Genomic DNA, 13471 nt, shown 5'->3' with positions numbered 1-13471 from the left:
AAGAGTTGGGGGACCTGCAAGAGAAATGCAGGTGTTTTCCTTGTCATGTAGCGAGTCTGTCTCATTTGCAGAGTTTTTGCTTTAAGAAGCATTTTTAGACCAGATATGTGCTTGCTCACTAACTTGTTTGCTACAATAACGTAAGGCTATTTGGTTCTCTTCTTGTAATTTTGAGTGAAACCTGCTATGCCATGCAGATTTTTCAATCAAAATTCCCCAGTGACAGTTCTGAGTCATCATCTTTTAGAAAATAGCTATTGGAAGTCTCTTCTCCCCCGTTCCCAGCTTCCAAACCATTTAAAAGAACTGTAATAGAAACTAGAAGAGTCTTAATCAGAGATGAAGAAATTAAACACCGTTGAACACCACTCTCGCCCCCTTTTTCCGTCCCCACAGCCACCCACACATCTTTCTGCTATACCTCCTACCTCTCCCACATCAGCTCCTGGCTCCTTCTGAGTTTGGCACTCAGCAAAAATGGGAACCTAAAGGTGATGCCTGGATGGAAAAGGGAATTAATACACTTTTATGCCTGTGTATACTCTGATCCTTGACTCTGGGATGGACAAAGGTATTGTGTTACTGGTGTAAGAGTATTATGTGCTTATTCTGGAAGTCTCTGCAGCTGCTTGGCCATTGACTCTTGCAAGTATCTTACTCAATGCCATAGGGAGAATCTGTCTGTATGATAGATATGATGTATGTGTCCACTGAAATGGAAATAATATTATGATGTGGTGAAATTCCTCTGGATTCTCTGCATCTTACTTCTAGCTGAAATACAACATTTGTGGATGCTCCACTGAATGAGTTTGATCAGGGTATCTAGGTGGAAAAAACTCTCTTCTAAGCATTGAAATAATTTTTATTTATTTATTTAAAATCATAAATATGGGAAGACAAAAAAAGAAAAACCCAAACTCCAAACCCACATGTCTGTAAGAGCCATGAAGCAATAACCTTCTGTTTAAGTCTGGTTTCCTGGCACCACTGCTCACCCCTAGCAGTGAAATACGTGGAGGGAGGCTGTAGAGTCAAATGGAAAGTGAAGGGAAATATGATTCTTCAGATATTTTGCAGCCTTGTCATTAGAAAACCGAGTAGGTGGAAGAGCTGGGTTTGGATTAGGAATTCCTCATCCCTCCCTGTGCTTAGCTCCCTTCTCCCTTTTCATCTCTGACTTACTCAATGTAGAATTCATTAATATGACAATGATATATTAGACAAACACTGGTCAGTTATTTTGCCTCTCTTCCCAAGTCAGTCCTCCTTCCCTCCCTCCTGCTCCTCAGCTGCTTTCTTCAGCACCATCCTTGTTCCTACGCTTTGGGCAATGACAGGGCCCAGAAGGACTTTAGTGTATTGGTTCCCATCTGGAACTTCTTTTCCCTGGGTTTTGCCAAGTGTCTCATACATGTGGTGAATAAGCCCTACTTTGTGTTTTCCCTCCTCACCACTGTTTGATGGCCATTTCCTGGGACAACAACATAAGAAAAATAATTAGCAAAGCTCACAGTAATAAGAAACCATGAAAATCTTTGCTCTCCAATTCAACTGTTTGACATTATCAAGGAGAAGAAATGTGAAATGGTAACACTCTTTAATTCATTAATGTGTTAATTGATTTAATGAAATTTGTTTGCAGCCACTTAAAACAGTCTCTCTTCTCTGCTTTACATTAACTGCAAGTACAAAGCGTGAGTATGGAAGACAAGGCTGCTGCTTGCGCAAATAAATGAAAATACTGTGATATAGCATAAGTTGCCTGAAAGCAAAAATCAAATTCTTTCCTGTTTTGCTGAATTTGGTATGCATCAAAAATACAAACTTTTTGCATTTCCAGTGCTCTGTGAAGAAGAAAAAGGCAATCTTTTTTCTCCATTAATAACAAGCACCTAAGGGGCAATCAGAACAGAATAACAGGGAACAGCCCAATTCAGTGAATTTATTTTTTTTGTCAAAAAAACCCCTCATCAATCTACTGTCATAGATGAATGCTAGTGAGAGAATTGGGACTTAGAAATGAAATGGAGTTGTTGTCATATAAAGTGTGTCTCCTTTCAAAAACGCTTCCAATGGTATTTATTTTTTGTATTGATTTCAAGAAGCTCTGGCTGCAATACAGATCCTCTTTTGGCATGAATGCTTCTCTTGAGAATATTTTCCAGGTGTTTTTTTGAACACAGATATATAGTTGAGAAATCAAATCAGCAACGCAGCAATGCAGACAAAGGGAATGGCTTCAAAGGTTAACCTATTGTAATGGTTTGGCATTACTTTCTCAGCATCTTTGCCTGGACATCTTAAGCCAAAGATGCTATTGCTTTCAGGAGAGAAGAGCCCTTCTTCCCCCCCTTTCTCTCTAAAAGTCTAACACACATCCAGAATGACACTCCTAGAGAGAGGAAAAAAACAAGGGCGGATTGCTTAATTTGAAAGAAAACAATTTTTTTCTCCCATTTTGTTTTAAGTGGCGATGGACTTCGATAAAAAAGGACTGGGTGGGAAGGGATGTGTCCTCCCTTACTTCTGATGGAAACACGCTGGATGCGCAGGCAGAGCACTGACAGGCAATGGGTGTTTCCCTCACTGAAATAAAATATAAATTGAACTTTCATGGGTGTTCTCCCCGGCGCTTCCCCCCAGGTATTTTTTTGCTGGACAGCTGGGTCAACTAGCTGGCCAGTTTGGGTCATCTCCATGGGAAGCTTTGATTTTGAAAAGCAGTTTGAGGCTGAAATGGGGCTGCATTCAGGGCGTTAAGGCTCTTTCTAACTGAGCACAATGGAAATGGCAACCATGAACCATGGACCAAGGTTGTTTCTTCTGTTGCTTTTCAACATGTGTTTGTCTGAGTGGTGTCAGAGAACAACCTGCATTGATGAAGATGGAAGGACTATGAAGTACTGACACTTGTGATTATTGCTACTGTGAAGCTTCCAACTATTTGGGGTTTAAGAAGAGTTCAGGCATCTGAAAAAGCATTATCTTAACATTTGGCAAGATGAAAATCTGGAGGAGAGAGTATTAAAAATTTGCTTTTCATTAACACTAGCTAATTAAATAATTTAGCTAGCACTTTCAGTACTGAGAGATGCAGCCACATACTATTTTGAGTTTTCTCTTGTTTTTCTGCCAAGTTCTAGTCTCCAGACCAGCTTTATTTTTGAGTGGGAACTAAGGACTTTTGGACAATGTCAAGCAGCATCCACTGGATCTGCTAATTTGTGGCTAGATTGTGCAACTCTTACCCAACTAATTTTAGATGTGCCTCGCAGGGAAAGTGTGGGACAGCTTTGCTTAAGTACAGGCTAGAGGAACAGCCCTGAGCACAAGGATTAATTGTGTAAGAATATAGTACAATCATGAGTAGGGCTCATATGATGTAACCCTTTCCTTTAATTCTTTGTTGGTAATGTGAACTTTGCTGTAGTCTAGGGTTTCCTGAGAATATTAATTTATAATACACTTAGTTCATAAAAACATTTTATTTCTCAGTAACAGCACCTCACCCCTTCTGTGGTTTCAGCATACAATCTGGGGAAAGGGGCTTTCTCTGTTTTGTTGTGGATTCATCTCTTTGCCATTATCCTTCTCATGTCTTTGTTGGATGTAGACTTTGTTTTCCTTTAATAAACTTATTTTGAGCTCAATAAAGTACACTTGAGATACCATCCTTCCCAGGCTGCCATGCTGCTGCCTAAGCAACCGTATTCTTTCTGGAGCATTTCATGTAGGGTGTTTTTTCTTCCACCAGTAAGTAGTAAAGCTGCCCTAAAATACATGTGGTGCTTGGACTGGAGTATTCTTTCCCAAGAAAGACTGAAATCCTGCAAGTCAATGGTAAAACCTTGACTGACTCTAGTGAAGTGAGGATGAAGGGAGATTAGTCAGTATATAATCTCAATAAAACTGGGAATATCTGGGTGCATCACATCCAGAAAGAACAAAACCCAGATGCAGCTTCTCACTCAGCAGAGTGCAGAAGCTGATGCACTCACTCCCTGCTCGTCCTCCAGTGAGTGAAGGCTGGGCTGCCCGGAGGTGAGGGTGGATTCAGGCCTCTCTGTCCCCAGAGTGGTTTACCAGGGCTTGCAAGAGGCTTGTGCCTGGGAGAGATTTGGCTAGCAAGACTGAAGAGAGCCTGGTGAAAGGAAAGAGGGAAATCTGCAATGAAATCTGAGAGGAGAGTTCATACTGAGATGATTTGTGCAGAAGAGTCAAAAAATCAAAAGTAGAGTTTATAACGTGGACAAAAGTGCCAAGACTAGATCCCAATGTTTGCTTAATTAATTCAGAGGAGAATTCCCCATAGACTTCACTACGCTTTGAAGGAGGCTCTTCCTGTGCTGATGCTGCTGCTGCCAGATTTGGTTCAGTTCATCTTCAGCAGGGCTTTGCCTGGTGAGACTAAAGCTCCAGCACCTTTCCTGAGGGCAGCGCGAGTGCCCTCAGTTACGGCCAGCAATGCGTACTGTTTCATAGGTGGTATTTCTCTCTGCCTGTAGGACCCTACAGCTGGCTATGAAGTATTGCTAACAAAAACATTTGCATGGAGGAAATGTGGGGGGAATCCATTGCTGCAGCCCAAGGAATGGGGAGAGATGGGCTAGGGACACAGATTTGGTCTTAAAGGTCTTTTCCAACCTAAATGATTCTGTGATTCTATGATTTGTGTCTGGCTTGTTCTCAGCACCCCTTAAGAGGAGGTTTGCTCAGTCTCATCCCTTCCATTAAAACAGTTATCCTAAGGGAGTTCCTACTTGCTATCTAGTTTGAGATACATTTTTTTCCTTCACCACTGTCATTTTGTTGTCATAGCTCCTAACTGATTGCTCAGTGCTGTTCATTTATAGCACCAGAGCTCAGGTTTTATTCCTATGATCAGGAGCTTACAAATGCCTTTCGCAAAGTGCCACGTGCATCAGCAGTCATGTCCATCGCTCCTATAAATGGTGCCTTTTCCCACCATCGGCATTAGCAGTTTTAACCTCTATGCCTGGCTCACTGCTAATTTACAGCACTTGTAACACATCTATGCCTGCCTGCGACTGCTTAATGGAAACTCGGCTACAGTGAGAGGCAAAGAAAGAGTGAGAGAAAATGCTCAGGAAGAAAAGCAGGAGAGAGAGCAGCCTCTGTACCATAGCAAGAGCCAGTTTTTCAGGAGGGAGCTTTGCAGATGTTTATGGAAACCTGCCCCAGGTCTGGAAGGACATGCACAGACCAATGCTTGAGAACTGGCTGTGGGCAGGCACCATGGTTCAGTTGGAAATGGAGAACGACAATTACTAATGCAGGATGTGAGCTGATAGCTAGCAGGGGGTGGGCTGGAGAGGAGTTTGCAAGTGAAAGCCAAGACCCCTGCAAGCCAAAGGGCCCCTTATCTCGTTGCTTTCTCCAGCGAGAGAAGGTGAAATGAGGAGGCTGTGAAGCAGGGCTGGCACTGCCTGGCCAGGGCGATACGGTGCTCTCTGCACCTGCACTGGCTGCTGGCACAAAAATGAAAAAAATGGAAAGCACAAAGAGAAATTATTAAAACCAACAGAATTTGAGAAAGGACTGCTGTGCTCCTACCTTGTCCATTGCTCCCAAGATATTTCGGAGATGTCCCGTCTAGCTGGGATCTAGGCTCCATCAGACTAATTTTGAATTTAAAAGAGCTCTAATTATGCCATTTACTGCCCTCTCAATTGCATTTGAATCAATCCATGGGACCCAAGCAACTAAAGTTAGGGGTGTCCTTAACCTGGGCTTCAGGTGCAACCTTAACAGCTTGTACCCTAGCACCTGGGCAGTGGGGTAAGGTGACGAGAGGTATGGGGGGAGATAAGAGGTGACATAAGAAGTTGCAGTGTGCCCCTATGCCGGGCAGTGTCAGGACACCCCTCACGTCTCGTGTGCTGATTTTTCTCATTACTAAAATGAATGGGGAGGGGGTCTGTGTGTGCGCACAGCACCCAAGCACAGTGCTTTCCCTAGCTGTGCTGGGCTTCTAGGCACCATTACACAAAAACCAAGAAATAATGTCACTAGAAGAAATGCTGCTTTTTAAATGACTCGTTCATGGCTTTGTTTCAGCTGTTACAACATTGTAGAACTAATGGCCAATCACTAACATTACAGCAATGTCCTTGTCACAAGTGAATGCACACACTGAGCTTTATTTGTGTAATATCATTGGGCTGGCAGATAATGAGAAAGAAGAATTTTTGCCCATAAACTGCAGCACATGTTAAAAATCACAAGTAGAAAGCAGAGGAGCTTGTGAATCACCTCACTGATCAAGGATTTACAACTCTCAGTGCTGGTCAGAGCAGGGGGAACATAGGGTGATGACAGAAGTCTGCACTTTTGAACAAGCTGTACTAGCAAGATGTGTCTAGGAAGCAAGAAGGCAATTAATTAAATACAAAAAGAAATACAAAATGCGAAGTGGAGAGGAAAGGAAGGAGAGGAAGGAAAATGAGAGAGGGAGGGAGGAAAAGAAAAAAAAAAAAAAAGAAGGGAAGAAATACATCAATTTGTAAGTCTAAAGCTATGCAGGAGAGTGGGAGCAGGACCCCTCTGAGCCCTGCTGAAGGCTCTGCAGAAACACTGCGGTTGGCAGTAGCTGCAACCAGGGCTCGGTTCAGCTCGGATGGACGTGTGCCAGGTTGGCCAGTCCAGTGCTCCCTTATGGCCTGCTGTGGGAAAAGGGATACAACGTGGGCCTTGGCTGGAACTAGTTAGCCACACTGCTCAGGGTGACCAGCAAGAGGGGAGCAGGTGGATGGGCTACAGAGTGAGGAAGTAAGACAGGAAAGCAGGTGAAGAACGTGGCTTCTGGCATCTCCCCAGGCTGCAGGGCCAGGAGGCAAGTGAGCTGGCTGGCCAAGGGATGGGCTGGCCATGGGGGCACCAAGGATGGGCTGGGGACACACGGTGCTGGGCAGCTGCCCCGGGCCTGGGCTGCTCTTTGGGGCCAGCTGCGTGTCAGCCTCTCCAGCACCATCTGGCTGGAAACGCTTACTGCTTCTTCAGAGAGGGGCGGCGGAGGTGGTGGTACAAATGTCCGGTGTGGCACTGCAGAGTGGCCCTTAGGAGCGTCCAGCGAGGCGGTAAGAGGCAGGCGTTAACCAGGCATGAAGAGGCTTTCGCCTGTGTGTGCGGGGTCCCCAGGCGGCTGCGATTGCTACAGCAGACACCATGATCTCTGCACCGGATTCCCTTTGATCTGTACTGGCTTTGTTCACTTTGTAAGCCCTCAACCTTTCTGTTCCTTTCAAATACTGCTGAAATTTCTTGCACTGGCATGCTTGAACCAATGTCCCCTAATATACCACCCTCTTCCCACCACCCTACTCTTCCAGTCTAATCATTCACTAGCTTTAGCGCTGAACTCTATTATCAGGAGCCAAATAATAGCCACGCTTCTTCAAGAGCAGCTTTAAGTTGATACGAGCCATAAGTCAAGAGGAACAATTTAAAAAAAAAAATCAACATATTTTGCTTAGACAAGCATTACTGTGTCATTCATTTGCTAAGTCTTTTTACAGTCCACTTAGCCTGCACTCTGCCTGCTGTTTGCTCTGAGCACTCTGCTAGACCGGACAGGGACAGTAACTGTGATCAGCTTTGCTAGCTGGTTTTTTTTATGCTTAGTTTCACTTGAAGGGTCTCCGCCACAATGTTTGGATAGAAACACTGCAGAGACATGATTATTTATTTAAACCATCTGTTTCCATTGGCACAAAGATAGCCCATCACAATATTTCTGTTGGTCTTCAAAATCTTTGCACACCTGACAGTGGCCGTACATCTTAGCAGATCCAAGTGAACAGAGCCTGCTGTTACGAGCAGTTCATGCTAGTTTGTGCAGGTATAAATAATGTCTGTCACTGAAGGCAATGCCCTTTTCTCTGCTGCCCTCTCTGAATTTCTCATCCTCCAGCCTGGGAATGGCACAGGAATTATAACTAGGTGGGAGTGGAATTCAAACTGGCATTTCTACAGCAGTTTCTATCAGCCTTTCTCTTCCAGCAAAAGCTTTTTGTTTGTGTTTGGTGCAGGATAAGTATGGCCTTTAACCCTCTATATGACTGGGTATTACTAACATGCCTTTCCATGAAAAGCCAAAAGAATTACAGAGTCAGGGCAAAAACCAGTGCTGAGCAATCTCCACATCGCTCTCCCCCAGGGTTGTTATCTCTGGCTTTTTAGGGACCTGTTATTCCTTAACTGTAAAAATCCCCATTAGCTCCTGACCCTGCTTCTAGTCTCTAACGCAAAGAGTCTGTCTGGGGAGCATGAACACTTTAACAGTGAATGTGGGCTTTTGTGGGTGCTGCCTGTTGGGTACATGCTCTGATTTCTTTTTCACCTCCCCAGGAAACAACATGGACACAGTCCCTGCTACCTCAAATTACACCATCCGGTTTCCCATGTATTCGTAAATCAGCGGGGTCAGCATGCCCAAGGTGCAAGAAGTAGATGGGAAAACCCAACCGCCTGTTTCCTTTTGCCAGGTGAGTGTTGTTACCACCCGCTCCACCATAAAACCACATTGTATCTGCACACAACAAACATCTTGCTTCTCCCTGTCCAGAGATGTCCTTAATGGAGTCCCTGGGTAGTGCTAAATTGTATGAAAGGCTGAAACCACTCATCTGTAATCAGGCAACAAAATCAAACTTGTTTAATGGTACATCCAGACAGTAAAAATAAGGCCAATGTAACTGCACTAGCAACACCGATAACAACAGCACGACACATCCTGGAGCAATTTGGCTGCGGCTCACCTCCCCAGCCGGCCGGCAGCACGCGCAGCCGGCACTGCCTGCAGCAGGCAGGCCACACGCCGTCAGTCAGCCCCTTCCCTGCAGCAGACTAAAATTTTGTGGTTTTCTCCATCCGTTTCCTTTTGCCCCCGGCGATCCTGCCCGCACCTGACAACCAGGCTGCCAGTACCGCAGCCGGAATCCAGGCTGGGGCAGGTGCTGCAGGCAGGATACGTACCTTGCATGTCAAAGCCCCTTTAGCATCACCTTTGCAGTCACCTTTACTGTCACCAGCAAACAGCAGATGCCTTCAGGCAGCGATTCGGCAGGACCAAACACCGTGGCTTTGTGGGGAGCCTGCACACTTGCAGTCCTTAGAGAATGGGCACAAACTGTCCTGGGAGCAGAACCAGAGACCACGTCACCCATCTCGGCTCTCACCACAGCTACGAGTATTTATTGTATTTGCTCCTATTTTCTTTTCCTGGTCCAAAGACTCTGGATTTCCTTTGTATAGCGTGAAACCACCGCAGCAGCAGGGCTGGCCAGGGACTCCTCTCTTGCTGCCCTGTATCTGTGGGGGAGTGAAACTTTGAGGAAATCGGTGCATTGGTCACATATTCCCTCAAAAAACAGCCTGTAGAATAAGGGCTCTGTTAAGGCAGGTGGCAATATGGTTACAGCTCCCCTCGACAGGACTAGAGAATAACCCTCCCTGTTCCTGACCCACCTCGTGTGTACGCACAGCACCCACCATGTAATGAGCACCAGTGCTTTTACCTGTTGGAGTAGGGCTCTTGGTGACTGCCACAGGCTTTTGTGTCACTTGGGGGTCCCCTAGGAGTGCAAGGGCCCTCTGCAGTTGGCCATGGACACCAACACAACAAAGCTTGGCTCCAGCCAAACCGAAAAATAAATTGCGAAATACAGGTGATGTGTTTTAGGTCGGATAAGGCAGCGAGTGACAGAATTTTTTACAATTGCACCATTAGTGCAATTTGCCTGTCTCGTCGTTTGCTGGATTTGGGCCTGTGAGGCTCTGTAAAAAGGGCACACTTTCACGTCAGCTGAGAACTGGATGGGAAGCAGAGTGTGCTGTAAGGTTGCTCATTTCTGGCACAGGAAAAGCACTGGTCTGGCTGCTGGAGAGTTAAAATACATCAAATGGCACTTCTTTGCATTTATCCAGCTTCCAAACAGAAAACAAAGAACAAATGTGATAGCACAAATATGTGGAAAGCAAGTCCACTTTAAGACATGTTAAAATACCTTCAACTCAAAAAAACCCTGTGGCCTGGGCAGCACGGGAGTGACTGATGGTGGAGAAGCTATCAAATGTCCAGGTCAGCCAGCATCGAATTGATATTAAAACAACCTGGGCAACAGTTCAACAAAGCTCTGCTCAGACCATCACCTAGACAGGCCAGCTCTCACCTGGAATGATGACATAGCCTGTGACAAAGGGCTTCCTGGGACAAAGACAACAGTGACTTCCAGTTCTGTAAATGACTTAATTGTTCAAACCCGCTGCTCTCTTCACACTTCTGCAGTGAATGTGATACAGTATCAATCCAGCCTATATAAAACCTGCCTTAAAAATCACTGTCTTTAGGAGGAAGAGGTACTTCCTCTTAAGTGGCTGAGCTAAACTATTTCCAAGCATTTCCAGTCTGGATCAGCCCAGTCACTAACCCCTTGGATCAAGTACTGCTTTCAGTTACACCTGTATTAAGCCTGTGGTAGGTCACTGGGCCAATTTTGTTGTTGTTCGGTTGTTCTGACTGTTCAGAAAACAGTCATGAGTCAGATTTCTTTTTTTTTATAACCTCAGTTACACAATTCTAGGGAAAAATCCCACTGATTCAGAGGAGCCTCTGGATGGCTGTTGTACAGATAAGAGGAGCCCTGGCCCTGCTGGCATGGATGATGGCTGTTACTTGTTTGGCATCACCAGCCAGGGCAAACCGTGCTGTGGGCAAGAGCCACCTATTTTCTGATTTCCTATGAACCTGCAAAGGCTTGAATGCACACATCCACAGCCTCTGAGTATTTGCTTCATGAATAAAAGCTTCACAGCTTTTCTAAGTGAGCTAAAAAGAGAAGCAAATATACCAATATAGTCTTTTACTGCTTCTCCATGTATTAAAAAGAGAATAAAACTTCTCTTCTGAAGTTAACTTCCACTGACTTCCAGGACCAGCCAGGAAGATGCCACGGAGTCTCTTGGAGCCTGAATTCTCAGAGGTTATTTATAAGCCAGTTGAGTACCATGATTTATTCTGAAAAACCTAGATCCTAGCATAAATGTGTGTCTGCTCCCCTCCAGCTATACAGTGGGTATAAAAGCCAGACAGGCTCTAGCTGCGTACGTTATGGCTCTCTGCTATGATAGCAACAGGGCATTAAGATCTGTGTGTGTACTCATCTCCGTTCAAAATGCGATTACCAACTCTTCTCCCCAGCTGTGAGCCGCAGAGGTAGCCAGCGGTGACACTCACTTGACAAGATGCCCCAGAGCAGAGCACTTTTTCAAGGACTGATGTTTTCTTTATGAGGCAAGTGTTTCTGCAAGGGTTTAACTTTTCTATATATTCTCCTAAATGAAAAATAAAAAACCCGCAGTGCTCCTGTCTTGGAGATTATTTTGTTGCTGCTGTAACCTGTACTGAAAGAAGAGGAAAGTACTCTGTGTCCCTCAGACAATGTGCACGCCACCAGACTGGCTTTGGCTGCTGTGTCAACAGCGAGGTGCTGGAGGAAGGTTTGGAAATGGGCTCTGGGGGGTTCTTGGAACAGGGAAACACTTTTGAGCCATTGCTGCTGCCCAGCCCGGCCTGTAGAAAGGGCTGATCCCAGAGACCCTGTCAAAACTGCAAGAGGCAACAAATTACTGTGGCTCTGAAATGAGGAGATGCAAATCTTCACCAGGATGCATTTTGCCTGGAAAGAGCTGGAAAAAAAAGGATGTGAACATTAAAAGCATTTAAGAAATACCATGTATCTCTCTTCCATAGCAAAGGTAAGAGATTCAGACAAATAAACACAGTTTTACATTTTGTACCTGCAGTTTTGGGGAGATTATATTTGCAGTTAAACAATTAGTGTCCTTCCTTAGCAGCAAAGGATTGCAAAACCCTCAAGTGGACAGTGCTTAGAAACTCTTGAAAATGCCAGTCATTCCTGCTGCATCCCCAGCAACATGCAATTCCAGTTTGTTCTTTAATAACCCAGCACAGATGGTTCATTACATGCTTTGGAGCGTGCTGACCTGCTATTGTACTTAGTGCAAAACCTGGTGCTGCTTCTTAGCTACAGAATAACAAGAAAATTCATTGTAATCCCAGCACCATCAGTCAGATTGAAAGTCTGATTCCTTAAAAAGCAAAAGGTCAGCTGTAATACCATGGATATATACACACAGATAAAACAGAGATGGCTTTGATGTACAGAGTCATTCATACAACATTCCTGTCATGTCACAAACATATGAGCCTAAAAGCTTTACTCATTCTACTACGGTTCCCAAGCAGAGCCAGGGCCTGACTCTACCCATGGAAGCTGCCAGCTATACACGGTGTCGCCATATTCTGCACAACAACATGCCCTCAGCCACACAGCTTGGTAACTGTGCAGGGAGGAGAGGGAGCATGACAGACCATCAAAACAGGCAGAATCAATGTAGATGTTAATTTTAAGTCATTTCCCTATTGATTATCATTCATTCTGAGGACTGAATTCTGTACTTTGACGTAGGTAATAAAAGCTTTGTTGCAAAACGGCGGACTTAGGCATGCATTTCAGTGAGCTTCTGAATCAAGGTCTCAGAGATCAGCTGGCCATGTTTGTCCTGGAGTGCCCCTACTGCTACGTCAGAGGGTCAGTTTGGTCTGTTACCCAGAAATACTGCCTAATGAACCTAGCACCCTGCAAGAGAAATTAATTTTAAACTGGGTTTCTTTGGTTTTTGGTTTTATGCAACCAAAGTTCATAGTAGCTGGCTGAATGCTGGGTAGCTGGAGAATGCTAAAAACAAACTAATACTGTTGCTAGATGAAATATATGACTCTCAACGACAGGCTGCAGTGGCAATCCCAGCCACAGAGTGCTCTTCTCTCTGACCACGCCACGAAAGCAAGCCAGGCCTGGGAGCGTGTTGCAGGCACATGGAGGTCGTTACTGCTTCTGAGTAAGCTTTGGCAGTGCTCTTGCTCCCAGCACACATGCTGGGTGATTTGGTTTCTTCCCCATTCTCTCTTTGCCAGAGCTTTTTGTGGTACATTACACAGCTTGGGCAATGCACATGGCTCGTGCTCTCCCTGAGAACCCCCCTCTCCTTTCCCACAGCTCACATTTGCAAACTCAGAGGGGAGTGCAAATATTTGTGCAAATTTTGGCCTGCAAAGACCACAGTGTGGGTAGGAGCAGTGTTCTTCAAGGGGAGGTTTTATACCCAACTGCACTTTGGGCCAGTTCTCCCCAGCAGCATACTTGGGAAACTGCACTGTGCCAATGCTGAGTGACTTCAGTTACGTACCACAAGAGGAACAGGATCACTTGGTCAGGTGAACCCCAGCACGGCACCAACGGCCTCTTCATTGCGAGCAACAATGTAAGCAAGAGATAAAAGCTTGGCTTGGGGTATTGCTGAAGCAGTAGGCAAATGTGAAGCTATGCTTGAGGCCTGGGTGAGCCTGCTCCTGAACCCGCTCAAA

The 13471-nt window shown here is 45.1% G+C and overlaps 1 long non-coding RNA gene across 3 annotated transcripts in view; it reads left to right on the top strand.

The window, feature by feature from the left end:
* LOC141949407 (uncharacterized) overlaps positions 1–13471 on the top strand; it is a 75597-nt gene that overhangs the window by 42460 nt on the left and 19666 nt on the right. For 2 of the 3 annotated variants that reach the window (XR_012630753.1, XR_012630752.1), the window contains exon 4: positions 8371–8507. This is a non-coding gene — a long non-coding RNA (uncharacterized LOC141949407). Of the gene's footprint in view, positions 1–8370; positions 8508–11221; positions 11738–13471 lie in introns of those variants that run through there. The other variant, XR_012630754.1, reaches the window with a different exon arrangement.

This window comes from Strix uralensis, chromosome 13 (genome assembly GCF_047716275.1).
Source record: "Strix uralensis isolate ZFMK-TIS-50842 chromosome 13, bStrUra1, whole genome shotgun sequence".
NCBI classification, from domain to species: Eukaryota; Metazoa; Chordata; class Aves; order Strigiformes; family Strigidae; genus Strix; species Strix uralensis.
The sequence above is the reverse complement of the archived record's forward strand: the minus strand, read 5'-3'. Positions and strand labels throughout refer to the sequence as shown.